The sequence below is a fragment of the Telmatherina bonti genome, assembly GCF_933228915.1.
Source record: "Telmatherina bonti genome assembly, chromosome: 10".
Classification (NCBI taxonomy): Eukaryota; Metazoa; Chordata; class Actinopteri; order Atheriniformes; family Telmatherinidae; genus Telmatherina; species Telmatherina bonti.
Window position 1 is genome coordinate 30,343,976 of NC_136628.1, and position 15,421 is coordinate 30,359,396.

Consider the following 15,421-nt stretch of genomic DNA (forward strand, 5'->3'; position numbering starts at 1 on the left):
GAAGTAACATCTAAGCCTGTAAACCAGGGATACTCAGGTCGGTCCTACAAGGGCTGCAGTCCAGCAGGTTTTCCATCCTTGCTCCAACACAGCTGACTCCAATTAGAGCTTGATAGGCTGGTAGATCCATTTAATAATCCAGGAATACGTGGAAAACCTGCTGGATTGCAACAAATTGAATAACCCTGCTGTAAACAGATCTTTGTTTATATAATATTGCTTCGTTTTAACCAAATAACAGATTAAATATTTTCCAAATACCTTCACACTGTTTAATTTTGTTGGTTAATGCAGCAATTTCTAAACTGGTTCTGGTTCTTGCAGCTGGTGTATTAATTTTTCTCTGCTGTTGTCTAAAAAGGTAACTTTATAACCACAGCTTACATCTGTGTTCAATATGGAGATGGCAACCATCTCGAGAGCCTTTACATCTACTATCTGACTGTTTCTTAATCGGAAGGTTATGTAAATTTATATATAATATATAATAACTTTGCTATTTATCAGCAGTTTCCAATTTGGAAGTCCAAATTTTTTTGTTCTTGTTTTCTGCCTTTTCTTATCTGAAATTTGCTTTGCTGAAAGATTTTACTTCTTTAATTGTGATCATTTGATGTGCGGATACCTTCCTGCATAATTTGTCTCATATTTACCCTCAAATTTCTCACAAACCTGCTTTCACAAACACTTGTTTCTTCTTTGGATGCAATCTGAACAGTTCTGTTCTTCTACGCTGTTTTTGTAGTGTGGTTCTAATAACAATAATAATTATTATAATATGCTTGTTCTAATGGCAAAGAAACTATTGAAAAATTAAATGGAAATGCTCAATTTTAAGATGATATAGAAATCTATGTCGTAAAATTATTAGATAATAACTTAAATATAATTTCATTCATTCTTTCTTTTTACTAATGTATTTTTATTCTTGTACACTTTTACACTTTGAAATTTTTTATGCACACTATATCTTTATTCTGTATAGCTGGGAAGGGGTTAGCCTTTTAGACAGATAGATGCTTTATTCATCCCCAGGAGGGAAATTCAGGGTGTTCCAGCAGTTCCTTTTTAAAAAAAAATAAAAAAAATAAAATAAATAAATAAATAGATTAAATTAAAGGTTGATATTAAACAGTCTAATTGCTAATTAGTCTAATTTAGATTGTAGTGCAAAGCAAACATAGTTGCTATAAAAGTTTTGTCATAAATTTACTCATTTTTATTAACTAATCATATTTTTCTTTCAGATCATGAAACCAGTTAGAGTTACAGTTTAGAAAACAGTGGAAAGTCGTATCTTCCTTTGCTGGTGATCGAGCTTTAGTCATACAAACTTGGTTTAAATCCACAGTCACAGGCAAACCCCGCAGCAGTGTTGCTTATTCTACATGCATATTTTGCATATTCACGTTGTAGTTGCAGAACCAGTTGTGGACTCGTCTCCCAATGGAATGATGAGTCTTTATTTAGCTTGTGACCTTTCAGGAGCCATCCCACCATCACTCAGTGTTGAGCCTGCAGCCAAGGCTTTAAAAGCCATTACATGTTCTGATTGTGTCAATCTAATGCACTAATTGAATGCTATCGCTCAGCCACTTTTCATCAGTGACGAGCCCATGCTGGTGAACTGATTTGGATGTAATTTGCACAGCGAGAGCTTCAATCACAAGAGACAAACATTTTCCCTCTCATTAAAGAACACATTAAAGATTATCTTCTCCAGTTGCCACAGTGACTCTATCTAATATGATTTACTGGAAATGTGCAGCGAACAATTTCCCCGTGTGATCCAGCGAGACTTGTATTTTCTCTTGCCTCTTCTCTCGCTTCCTTTCTTTTTGCCGTAAGTGAGTCTAAAGAGACCTCTTTGATCTTGTCTCATTGCTCGCAATACTCCAGACTGAATTTAAATCACAAGGCTGACTATTTTAAGAACAAAGCTGCTGCCGTGCTGAACAAGAGAAAAAAAGGAGCTCACTTTTAGTTCTCCTGCTACACTGTCAGAATAAAAATTTGCTCGACAGCAGGGGAAAATGTGCTTATTAGTGACTCTTATCTGAATCCATTCCGTAGCTATGAGAAACACGAGCTTTGTGGACATACTGTAGGATGTGCTGCTGCTACATTAAGGCAATGATACAAGCTTTTCCTGCAGCTTCTGTGGTGTTGAGGCTAATTAGCAAACATTTCTATATTGCATTGACTTAAAAGATGTTGCTCTCTTTTACTTCCATTAAGTTGATCATTAATCCTTGAGAGACTATAAAAACATGCATATTGTAATTAAATAAATAATCATTATTTCATATATAGTAGGTTTTGCAAAATGTCTTCATTGTCAGGTTTTACGATGCGGTGGGACTGATCCAGAGCACAAATGTCCCACGGTACATGTTATTATGAGAAAAAATGTCAATATGTTACCATTTGCACAGTTTGTAACAGTAAGGTGGTCCAAATGACAAATTGACACGCTTGTTTATTTATTTATTTTTATTTACTGGGATTTTTCTCTAACATATGTTGTATTATTTTCACTGTACTATTTTATTTAAAGTTGCCATTAGAAATTATTGCATTCAAGATTCAAAACAGAGTGTATGTAAAGATTTTTAAAAGTTCTTGTGAAAAGTTTATTTTATTCGCAACTTTTTGTCTTGCTGAATCGTCCCAGTAGCAGAAACATACTCAATACGATATGTCTTTTCTGTCATTGAAGCTGGCATAGTGACACAACTGGTTATGTGTTTTTTTTAAAGCAGTATTTTGAAAGTAAGTTTGAGTATTCCTGGTATCATCAGCTGATATGTGGAACTCCAAACTGATGGACATTTGATTTCTAAAATCTCCTTTCATATAATTTTTGTTCAAACACACTTTTATTAATTATGAAATATTTTAGCAGTTAGCAGGAATAGATTTTGTGGCTGATCTGGGTTATAACCTGGATCTAGGAGTTTAAAGAAAAAAAAAAAGAAAAAGTTTACTACCTGCAGACACGTATAATTTGGCTATTACAGCTCCAAAATAAAAAAAAATAATGCTCACAGTCATGCATTAAAAAAAGGCTTAGCCGAGGTCTTTGCTGTGTAGTTTAACTTGAAATTTAAGTTTTTCATATAGATATTTATTTATTGAATCATGTTTAAAAACCCTTATTTTTTTCTAACATTTCATGTCACTTTGTACTTTTGCTTGCCGTTTTCTGTGCCTCCTGTCATGCCACTGAGCTTTGGGATCGGTGTTGTAATCATCGCTACAAACACTTTTGCATTTCAAAGGCTTTTTCCATTTTGCTTTCAGCCAATATGTGAAGGCTTGTTTTTTTTTTGGTTTTTTTTTTGTATTTCATGGTTACCCTTTTCACAAAAGCAAGTAAACATGTCACCAAAAAGGTCAGAGAGACATTAACTGTCTTCACTGCCCTTTCGCTACCCATCGCTAAGATCCAAAACATGACGACATTAATCCACTCCTTTTCCCTACAGATGATCTTAAATCAAGAAGACCTTCACATAGTAATCTGTGATTGTTGTCTTTGATTCCTACCCTCACCCTGACAGATCTTTGACTTTATTCCTTTTGTTTTGCTGACTGACAAGAAATTGTTGGGAAAATGTTCCCATCTTAAAAGAAAGAGGGATGTCAAAGGTTGAAGCAATGAGACTTAAGCTTGCCAAAGTACCGAGGCTACAAAGCACATTAAATCTCAGTCATAAAAGGGCACATCTCCCTGCAGTAGAGGAATGTGTTCATTGGCTCTTTGCTGAGAGACAAATGCTCTATTTTCAGGGAAAAAATAAAGGGGATGGCTAAAATGTACAGCACATCCTAAACCTTTTCTCACATGGGGGCAGTGTTGCACCACCTCACATCCACCATCCTCCACTCCAGTTGTCTCCTTCCTCTTCCTCCTCCTGCTGCTGATGTTTGCACCTATCTTTACCGCAGAGGCATGCTGCAGGTTAAGGTTCTTTGCTCTGTGGCTCCTTTTCCTTTCCCACATCCTGTCTGAGGACAAATCACAACAAAGATGACAATGAGAGGAAAATGGCACCACGTTCTTTTTTTTTTTTTTTTTTTTTTTATGTACATAAAAAAACAAACTCCACGAGATTTATTATTTTAATATATCAAACACTTGCTGGAAATGATCTTGACTCCAGTACTTTTCAGCAAACAAATGTTGGTAATCGTGATTTGGGATCAAATCATTGGGGAGGGGGGGCAATTGTATGGCCTGACAGATGTCTTATGGAGCACAATATTTGGGATCAGAGTTTTGAAAGCACGCCAGACCTTTGGCAGATTTTCTCATTGAGTCGCCCCCATAACAACAACATGTCACATGTATGTTGTTTTGTCTACTCTTGGACGGGTTGTACTGGAATCAGTTTTGTTGTGCCAGGATGCTGACTCAATGACAAATAAAGCTGACTCTGAAGAAATTTGGCATCCATCTTGCATCCTACCTGCACTCTGAACTCTCTTCTGCACAGAAAAGTCAATCTGATCTCGACTCTTGTGATTTCTTTCTGTACCTCTCTTTTATTTTCCCGTTTTCCTCACACATTCAAAATTGCCAGTGTGCTGATGGGTTTTGGGGTGTGACGTGGTGGATAAAGCAAAACTCGGCTGTGATTTGATCTTCCAGCCAACAAGGTCAGAAAATTATGTGTGTTACTTGAAGGAAAACACAGGAAATTAGATTTCTTATTGGCAATATCCACAATATCAACACTGTAACATCTGAGCGTGTGACAATAACACAAGAATGAATCTGATGAACCCTGAATACAAGTTGTATGCCCACCGTAGTGAATATAGATCAGCTGAGTGGCATTGCTCGTGTCTGCAGTAATGCGGACTCTGCGTCGGTCTGTCGTGGTGAAGAAGGAGCTGAGCCAGAAGGCGAAGCTCTCGATTTACCAGTAGATCTACGTTCCTACCCTCACCTATGGTCATGAGCTGCGGGTCGTGACCGAAAGAACGAGATCTCGTATACAGGCGGCTGAAATGAGTTTCCTCCGCAGGGTGGCCGGGCTCTCCCTTAGAGATAGGGTGAGGAGCTCGGTCATCCGGGAGGGGCTCAGAGTAGAGCCACTGCTCCTCCGCATCGAGAGGAACCAGTTGAGGTGGCTCAGGCATCTGGTTAGGATGCCTCCTGGACGCCTCCCTGGAGAAGTGTTCCAGGCACGTCCCTCTGGGGGAGACCCAGGACACACTGGAAGGATTATATCTCTCAGCTGGCCTAAGAACGTCCTGGGATCCCCCCGCAGAGTTGTCAAATGTGGCTGGGGAGAGGCAGGTCTGGGCTTCCCTGCTTAGGCTGCTGCCCCCGCGACCCGACCCCGGATAAGCGGCATGAAGATGGATGGATGGATGGCATTGCTCGTTCCGGTTTAAACGGTCTGAACAGTGGAGCAGTGAGCACCTGCACTTTGGTGTTTCCTCAAAGTCTTCTGAGAAAGTATCTTTCACTCAGGTCACTGTGTGCACCTCTTAAAGCAGACCAGATTTAATTATCCAGCCATCCACAGAGGTTTTGTCATTTTTAAGGTAGTGAATGCTTTCATTGATTTTTGCTGCATGAAAAGGGAAGGATAGTTGGATAGTTTAATATAGATTTATATTGTCCGTTGTCCTGGAGTAAAATGTATACAATGATGCTGAAGATTCTTGTATAAAGCAACTGTCTGTCTAACACTAGTCAGTTCAACCGGTTGGAGTGCAGTCAGGGTCACTCTGGTCTCAGTACCAGTTCATTTATCAGCTCAAGTTGTTGCTGTCTTTTCTGCTCTGTTTACTCAGTCCAGACTTGCAGCAGCCATCTGAGGACTGCTGATGGACAGCTGAGGTGTTTGTTTCATTAAAGTGCACTGCAGAATAGGGAGTTCATATTGTGTGCATTTATATTTATGGTGTTATCTGGAAAAAGATGCAAACATATTGATTTTGAACAGCTGTGCATTTGGACGCTAATGAGAAAAGGGACTTCGCCAAATTAGCTCTGCTGGGAATATTTCTTGAGTATTCGTTGGGTGTCCCATGTTACCTGTGATCATTTCCTTTATATTACATGGTCATTGTTTACATATAACTCATGAACTACTCGTGGTTTTGAAAGGGTGACTGAGATTGGGGTTTATATTCAGATGTGCTATCTGCATATAGACTGCACACATATGCAACAAAGCGCCGACCTGAAGGATTGATCAGACATATTGGGGAAACAAGTGTTCTGTTTACAGAGGAAAAAAAAAATATTATTCAATGCCAGGCAAATGCTTGGAAAAAGGATCGGAGCGACCGACTTTGAATTGCTTCAGAGTAGTGACTGTGTGGAGAGTCTGCAGTTGTCAGCCAGAGCCGAACCCCCTTAGCAAGCCCCACCTCTACTTCTCAGTCTTGTTGCAAGCAGCGGTGCATCTTATGTAAAGTGAAAAGGAGACGTTTTCCATCTGAAACTGACGAATAGTAAAAACTAAAAAAAAAAAGAAAAGCAAAAAACACAGACACTGTTTACACCACAATGTATCTGTACAAATCGCAAAACTTTTTTCTTTCGTGTATTTTTTAAATGAAGAACAGTGTTTTCACAACGGCGGAATGACAGCTATCTGTGTGCAGGCCACCAGAGGTCAGTAAAACGGTGACGACACAGTCACGTGTGTGCTGCGTCTTCATAAACATAATGCAACACAACAGACGCAGTGCATGCTAACCTCTGGCTATCTGGCATATGTGCTGACAATGTTCATTGTCAATAAGTCTTAAAGTCTTAAAGCAAATTAAACTTTCAAATAGTTTTACATTTATTCTCTGCAAAAGCTTTTGGCCTTGCAAATAGTTCTCACGTATTTCCTGTTTGCGAAACTTGCCGAAGCTTCACTTCACCTCCCCTTTCTTTTTTTTTTTTTTTTTTCTCTGCCAAGTGGTTGGTTATGTCTGTCTGTCAGTCCGTCTGTCTGCCAGCTGTTAGGGTGGATGTTATTGAAATTTTCAGGAAATCTCAGAAATGGAATAATGAAGGAGTGATTAGATTTTGGGAGTGATCCAGATCACCAGCCTGGAAATTTTCTAAAGGATTCTTTACGATGGCAACCTAAGGATCTTTTTCTCATTCTTGTTTTATATCAGATATGTTTAAATTGTGTCAAGCAATGCAGTTATTTTTTTGTACGATTCTTCTCTCTTAAAGGTATTCCTACGTAGGGAGATGCAGTGCATCTTTTTCATCTTCAGAGTAGCAAAAGTCTTCCTCTATCTTTGCTCCTGGCTCAACAGCCTGCTCAGCCTGCTGTATCTCAAGGATGGATAGAAGGATTTAAAGATAGACAGACTGGAGGAAAATGAGGGCTTGGTTTAAAGACTGTAGATTCCTGCTGACAGAAGAGAATTGTCAAACCGATGGTCCTTTACACCCCCCCCCCCCCCCCCCCCCCCCCCCCCCCCACCTCCCTCTCTCTCCTATTCTATCTTCCAACCATCACTTCTGAATTGTTCTTGTTGGGAACTGCTGAATCTCATTCCTCATATTTTTCTGCTGAGAGCACAAAGAAACACACACACACACACACACACACACACACACACACACACACACACACACACACACACACACACACATACATATGGAGACTGTTACTGTTCAAAAAGCCATGAAATCCAACGAGTTTCCTTCATGACCTCTTTTCCTGTGTTGGTGTATTTCATTCAAGGCTCCATACATTCAAACAACTGCAGAGATCACAGCCTTTCCGATTTGGAGAATTACGAAGATATTACGAGTCCAACATGCAGACTTCAGACTTCATGTAGAAATGCATACATCACAGTTTAAAATTTTCCACCCGCTTAGAATAACATTTTTCCATGAGTTCAGAGGTGATAGTCTGTTACAAGATTTTTCTTTTTTTTAGTTTTGTGAAAGAAAACTGTGAACCCTTGTCCTCTCCACGTGTCCGTGAGACAGTATTTACATCTGTTTATGCTAGAAAACAAAATAACTTTTCACAAAACTGACGCTTTGTAACATTGTTAAATTTTTCTCTTAGTAATGTGTGCATTTTTTTTCAAATGTTTTTGAACATAACCCATGACCTAAGCACATGACTAGACTTGATTACTAAACATTTATTTCACTAATAGTTTGCTAATGACACACTGCAAACCCATTAATCACTTGCTCATTGTGTAACAGATGATTATACAAAAAAATAAAAACAAATTCACAAGTAATGCATTGCAGTGAGCAGGGAAATGCAAAGCTTCATGGTGTGTTTTTGAAGAAGACATTCATTGTGCATTTAACTATGAGAGTGAAAACCAGTAAACTGGGAAGAGGTGAAGAAGGAAATGATGGTCTGGATAGTTATGATGGCACTCATCATGCATTTTCCTCAGACCATCTCTGCCCTGCAGCATCTCAGGTCTGAGAAACCACACTTCTCCAGCCTGGAGCATCATGTTGTAGTTGTTTTGCTTTATGACACTGCATCACAAGCAACTGCTTGTTGTTCAGCTTGGAACTGGAACGCAGCTTAGTCGGCTATGACACTATTCGTGATCCAGCTTTTGAGTTCGGATGTAAATAGAACGCTCTAATTGTTCGTTCTTGGTCCCGTCAAGTAGATTAATGATGGCTGGCACTTGTCTGTACTTTGGGATGTTTAGGTGTGTGAGTATAGCTGAGAATGTCCAAGCAGAACACTTTCATCATGAAAAATGTGATATTCCTTTCATTTCATTTTTTAAAATTTAAAATGTCATGTCTTTGAGTTCTTTAAACTTCCCAGTTTTCTTTACCTGTGTGATTGTTTCAATGTGTTAGCATGCACATATCTTTGTTTGGGTTATTATTTCTCTTTTCTGCACATTTGGCTTTGAACATGTTTGTTTTTCAAGTGTCCAGCTTTGTTGCTTGTGCCGTCTTTTAATATTTCTTGCAGCAGTTTGGATTCATCTCTTTTTTTTTTTTTTACCTTCTACTTGGTCCCAGCTTGTCAAACAAACTTGTTTTTTGTTTTTTTTTTGTTTTTTTTTTATAAACACAACATGTCATTATGTTAATGTTGTGGCCAATTGCTGGGGAGGGGGACATTTTTATGGAAACAGGTTTTTTAGTCTATGTTTGACTTCAAACAAGAAAAGAGAAACCTGAATCTTCAGTGCATCAGACAGATGGTCCTTTACTGTTCTGTATTTGATCACCTAATCGGGTCACTTACTGCCCAGTTAATCCTCTATAATTAAAGTGTTAAAGGCTTAAATAAAAACTAATAGTCCTCTTACTCCTTCCGAAGTGGGAAGCCCCATCTGTTCCATAAAACTCAGCCATATAAAAACACAAAGTCCTTATTACCTCCGCAGCTCCAAGGCCTTGCCCCTTTGACATGTTGTTAAAAAGCTGTTTTAAATACTCGTATGCTGCATGGGCTTTCAATATTCGACCAAATAAAAACAGTTTATACAGAGTTGTGCTTGGATTCTCCCACACAGATGACATGTTTATTATGTACCAATATGGTTAGTTGACTGAATGCATGTGTGCATTTGAAGATTGGATGGTGTGTTGTATCAGCAGATGGAGGCAAAAATGGTCCTGTGGCAAAGTGTAGAGTTAAAATAGGCAGATGTTTCTACTGCTGCATATATCTAAAATAGCATCATAATCTTTGTCACTCAAAACTTCAACCCTCAGCTATGTGTGAATGCAGGATAAATGAGCCACTGCTGTCAGTCATCTGCATCAATGGGTAAAGCTTTGCTTTGCGTTTCAGTAAATTTACTGTTTTCTCTGTTTGCTTCAACTATGACTCTTAGTTTTGTTTGGAATCAAACTGAATTTTCTCACCTGACCTGCATAACTTAGTTTTTTGTGGAAAATAAAGACATTTATTTCCGTTGTGAGAGAAAATAAGTTTCCAGTATCTTTTTGTGGATGCTTTCTGCCCTGTAACACACCCTGTCTTTATCCACTTCTCTGCCATCCTCGCCTCTCAGGAAATTTCCCCCAGCACTTAGTTTCCTGATTCTACTGTATTTTTGTCCAAATAGACAATTTTCTCCAGGATATCAGGGGACCAAAAGAAAGCTTTCCTAAACCTAATCCCTCAAACCTCTAGGGACCTGGAGTTAACATGTTGAAGCTCCTCAGTCTGATAAACTGGCTGCAGGCTTTTGTTGCATCTCTCTGAGCGCATTCATGGAGCTCCACCCATCCTCACCTGCAATCTTCCTCTATTTCTAAGCATTTGGGCTCATATTGGATTAGACATGCCCAGAAAAACATTGTATTTGTACTGTTTAACTACACCTTGTTGGGAATTTAGTTAATTATAAAGATAAATGTGAGATAATAAAGTAACAGGCTACGTTTGTTTTTGCTAAATAAAAGCGATATTTGTAAGTTTTGACAAACTATTACAATTTGCAGGTCTTCCCACATTTAGGCACTTGTCCGGCTGATGATTTTAAATGAATTACGGTTTATGTAAGGTCACAGCATAGGCTGATTTTGAGATTTTCTACTTGTTACACAGACTTTGCCATGGCCTCAAAGCCTTTCTCCCTCATTTCATTTTCTAATTAATTGTAAAACTCTAAATTTTGCTGTCATTTGTTTCACAACGCACTATCTTTGCCAGAAATGAACTGGTCACATGACCCCCTTCACGTCATATCCAAGGATATGTAAATGTGGAAAACGTTTTTCCATTTCACTTTTGCAAAATACTTTTATGTTAAAATGTCTGGGAAAACCACCTCATGAGAGCATAAAAACATCTTAGTGATATTTGAGGTTTTTATGAAAGTGTTTTAGCGTTATTTTAGTTACGGTATTTAGTAGGGCTGAGACAATATGCTTTTGTCCTGATTCAATCCGATTCTGATTTTTTGGGTGCCGATTCGATTTAAATTTTGATTCTCACAATTCTTAGATATTGCTGAATTTAGTTGATTCAAAACCCCAAAAAAATGTACAAAACTTTTTTTTGCAAGTCATTTCTTGATTTCAATAAGGAAAAACAACACAGTAGCCTAAACCATGTGCTGCTATAATTCCCAAGATGACAAGTAAAAAGATAAATGAAAAACAATAAAAATGACCAAAAAAAATTATAATGGACTACTTTTATTTATTTGAAAAAAAAGCTTTTTTTTTTTTTTTTTTTTTTAAACAAAAAACTATTTTAAAATTGTGTAGTTAAAAAAAAAAAAAAAAAAATCACAATTTTTCGATTCAATATTTCCACTGCTAGTATTTACATTTAGCTCAATTCTAAATGTAATGGAAATGCAGCAAATGTTGTAGCAACGTGTGCTTTTGCAACCCCGTTGCAAAGCACCAACCTGGGCATGATTTGGAAAAGCAACCAAATGCTGTGACAAGAAAATGTTTTTGTCCAATGAATAAGAGGAAAGTTGGTTTAGGAGGTTATGGTGATGATAGAAATGTATTTTTGGACACAATCATGTCTTTCTTACTTAAGCATAGAAACTCTTCGAGTAGTGTTGGGAAAGCTAATGGTTTGTCTTAAAATCTGCCTTCTCTAGTCTTCCAAAAAGATACACTAATGGGCAGTTTGTGTGAGTACCAGAGGCTTTTGACAGTTTGTGATGTTGGTAGAAAAGGACAGGCTTGGATTACATCTGCTCATGTTTTGCAAAAAGTATTTACTACCATTTTCTTTTGAGGCTCCATCTTTTTTTTTTTTTTCTTTCATTCTTTTTAATGAGAGAGTGTATTGATTTAACATGTTAAGCCCTTCTCTGCCAGTCAGACTTGTCGGGGAGATAATTTACAGAAGCATTTTCTTAAAAGCTTTGAGCCGTGGAGACTGTGAAAGTTGTTGCGCTCAATAAGCTGTTTTAATGCAACAATCCTCTAGACGCTGCACAGATTTTCAGTAAAAATATTTTAAACAAATGCCCTTCCGTTTGAACAGTAGGTTGTAAATCATCAGGAGAATTTTCCATGGCAACCATGCTGGTTAATGGTTGTGCTCCAGCTTAATGATATGCCTGGTGAGAGAAGTGGTATTGAGTGAGGGAGAGAAATGATGATGGGAAACTCTTGCGATTAGTCTCATTAACATCAGCTGCATTTCAATAAGGATGAAATTGAACTTGACGTTTCTTTTGCAGCCATTAACTGTTGATCCAATTAGCCAATTAGTCAGGGAACTGTCTCATTCTTTGATTTGTATGATTTCATATCAATCTGATGATAAGCCAGAGGATAAACAATATATTCATCTGGAAATACCTGCTGTTGGCTCATTGCTACATCTGTAATGATGTGCTGTCATAATTAATGAAACCTGCTGTGTATATTAATGCCTGTGATCTGTGTGTGCATTGGGCTGTTCAGGCAGCATATAAATTAGAGGTTGTACACACACGGGGTATTAAATCTAAATCAAGATTCAATGCAACTGGGTTTTTATTTTTTATGAAATGGATTGTATGAATGTAAATTGGATCACAATGAATTTGCTTGAACTGAATTGTCTGTGAAGTAGGATGATGATGATGATGATGATGATGATGATGATGATGATAATGTGAATTGGTGATACAGGGTTCAAGCTAAAATTAACTGAAATGAAACTGAATATTAATCAATTGCTGCTGACATCTATCCATCCATCTAGGTTGATAGGATCAGAAGTTGACCATGCTAAATCAAGCATAAATTTGCTCTGGTTAGATTAATTAAGGCCACATTAGTCGTTTATATGCATTCTCTCTGAGGTATACGTTAGGACAAAATGAACAGATCTAAACCTCCAGATCTCTCCTCTCAGTCCTGGTTGGAGCTTCTTAATGGGTCTAGACTAGGTATGGGAATGAAAAACCAGCTCCACCAAGAAGCTGGTTCCCATTTTTTCAAAGCATTGGAATCCTGTACCACTGGGCTTTTCAGTATCTGCATCAGTACTGATGGCTGCTGGCTGGTTCATTGACTGTAAATGAGCAGTATCAGGTGTGCCTGTGTTTGTTGCAAGAGGTAATGCAAATCATGGCTACATTTCATTGAGAAAGATGACAATGGCACAAACTAATGTCTGAACTGGAAACATCAATGACAGAAACGGATCCCTGGACAGACCTGTTTCCTTGCACAGAGGAGTCTGGAGCCTCATCACCACTCTGCACTGTGCTCCTTATGTTGGTAGAGTATTTGCTGGAGGTCTCCCTGATGGGTACTTGCAATATAATTTTTTTCTTTCAATTAAATCCAGTAAGCAAATTAATGAAATGACAGTCTGCATTGGACTGGTGACCTGTTAAGGGTTTACCTGACTTTTTTCTTGCTAATTCTTGTCTTAGGTTCCAGCATATCTGCAACCCTGAATTGGACCAAGTGGTATGGAAAATTACTGAATGATTGTATGAATGACCATACAGCTTTCTCTGAATACCAGAAAGTTCATCACTGACAAACTGACTTTTTCTTCTACTGCTTAAAATATTCCTGCTAGATATCTGTGTGGACGCTTTAAGTCTCTTGTTCATTTAGCAATTAGCTCACCTGTAGGCACAGGTGTGTATATGCACGTCATGGAGATGTTAACAGGCTATAGTTTAGCAAATTGTCAAACCCATTCTGAAAGTTAAATGTGGAAACAGTTGTGGTGGGCCAGGTGTTTTGTGTGTACATTGAGTTGTGCAACACAGAGAGCCGAGGAGAAATTACATCAAGTCATGTAAATAAGACAAATAACAAAATCTTTTGTTGTTTAAAAAGGTCCAAACCTTTCCTTTAGACCTTCCTGTGCTAAAGGAAAGGTGTAAAAGCAGATGGGGAACCACCTGAAGGTAACTGTAGGGAAATTCTGTTTATGAGAAACATTCAGAAGCCAGACATCAGAGTTATCCACAACTATTTATTTACACAGTGAATTTGTTGCCAGTAAAATGCTAGTACTGCATTAATGTTTACATAAAAACTGGACTTATAAGGGAGAAAACATCCGATGTTGGGCTCAACTGCCAGCAATCAAGATTGAAAGGATTACCAAGACGTTAACACTACTTGTGTACACGTCTAAGTTGTGTATAAAATGGTTGACAATCAGGTGATGAGTTGTCCGTGTCTGCAGGCTCAGGGGGGAAAGAGCTTTCTCTGTTGCTGGTCCAAAAATTGTGGAATGAGCTTCCTTTCCACATTAGACAAGCCTCTTCCTTGTCCATTTTTAAAACTCATCTTAAAACCCATTTTTATTCCTTGGCCTTTGACCCAACGTAAGACAGTTTCCGGTCAGTGTGCCTTATTTTTATTATTGGTTTTTACTTACTATTTATTTAGTTTGATTAATTGTTTTAATTCCGTATTCCTTGTATGACCTATTGTTTTATTGTGTTATTTATTTGCATTTGAACTATTTTATTCTGTTTTTATTTTGGCCGCTCGTGTACAGCACTTTGTTTCAACTCCGGTTGTTTTAAAGGGCTTTATAAATAAAGTTGAGTTGAGTTGCAGTTGAAAGTGTTCAGAGGCGTGCTGAAGCACACATGGACAATATATTTATTTTATTTTATTTATTTATTTATTTTTTATAAACGTTCTGTTACATCCCTTGTAGTAACACTTTAGTTTACTTCTGTTGCTGGGTGTATTAGTATTTAGCAGAGAGAATTCAGTAGACCTGCTGGTGTCCTGTCTGTGTTGCTCATGTAGATTGTGACTGAGATTCAATCACAACCGGCCAGGGGAGATACACCCTGACAGATTGTAACACCAGGTGTGAACATAGACTTGGTGCTGTCCAACTGATCAAATTGGCCAGTGTACATGTTGACTCTTCTGCTGCACAATTCCCCTCCGTCTTACAAGCTCGCTGCTATTGAAATGAAAATTTTCCTCATGTTATCCCTCCCTCTGTCTACTTTTTCATGTCTTGCTTGTTGAAGTATAGAAATGTGGACCATTTGCATCCTGTAGATGAGAATGAAGTATAGTATCAAGTTGTTTATGGTGAGCATATAGGAGGAAGCAGTTACAGCTGCTGCAATTTTATTCTAATTTGTCATTTTCACAGCTTTTATTAAAAGCTTACAATGCACTCCTCTTTTACACGCATAATATACTTAATTGAATCTAATTAGCTAGATGCACAAACTCACACACATTCACAGCTTGTTGCTGTGAATGAGCATACTTTATGTGTGAATTTGGTTGAGCGCATGTAAAGATGAGAAGCAGTTATGCTGGCACAGATAAAACTATAATGTTTAACAAATAACATTTTAGAAGCAGAAAGCCAGAAGAAAAGGACAGCTTCTCAGACTGGGTTTAAATGCTGCTCTTCTTCCTTCTCTTGCCGTGTTCTCATTTTTGGATTGTCAACTGAATTAACAAGTCATTATCCTTGAAAATGTGTGTTATTTCATGACATTTTAAGAAGCAGCT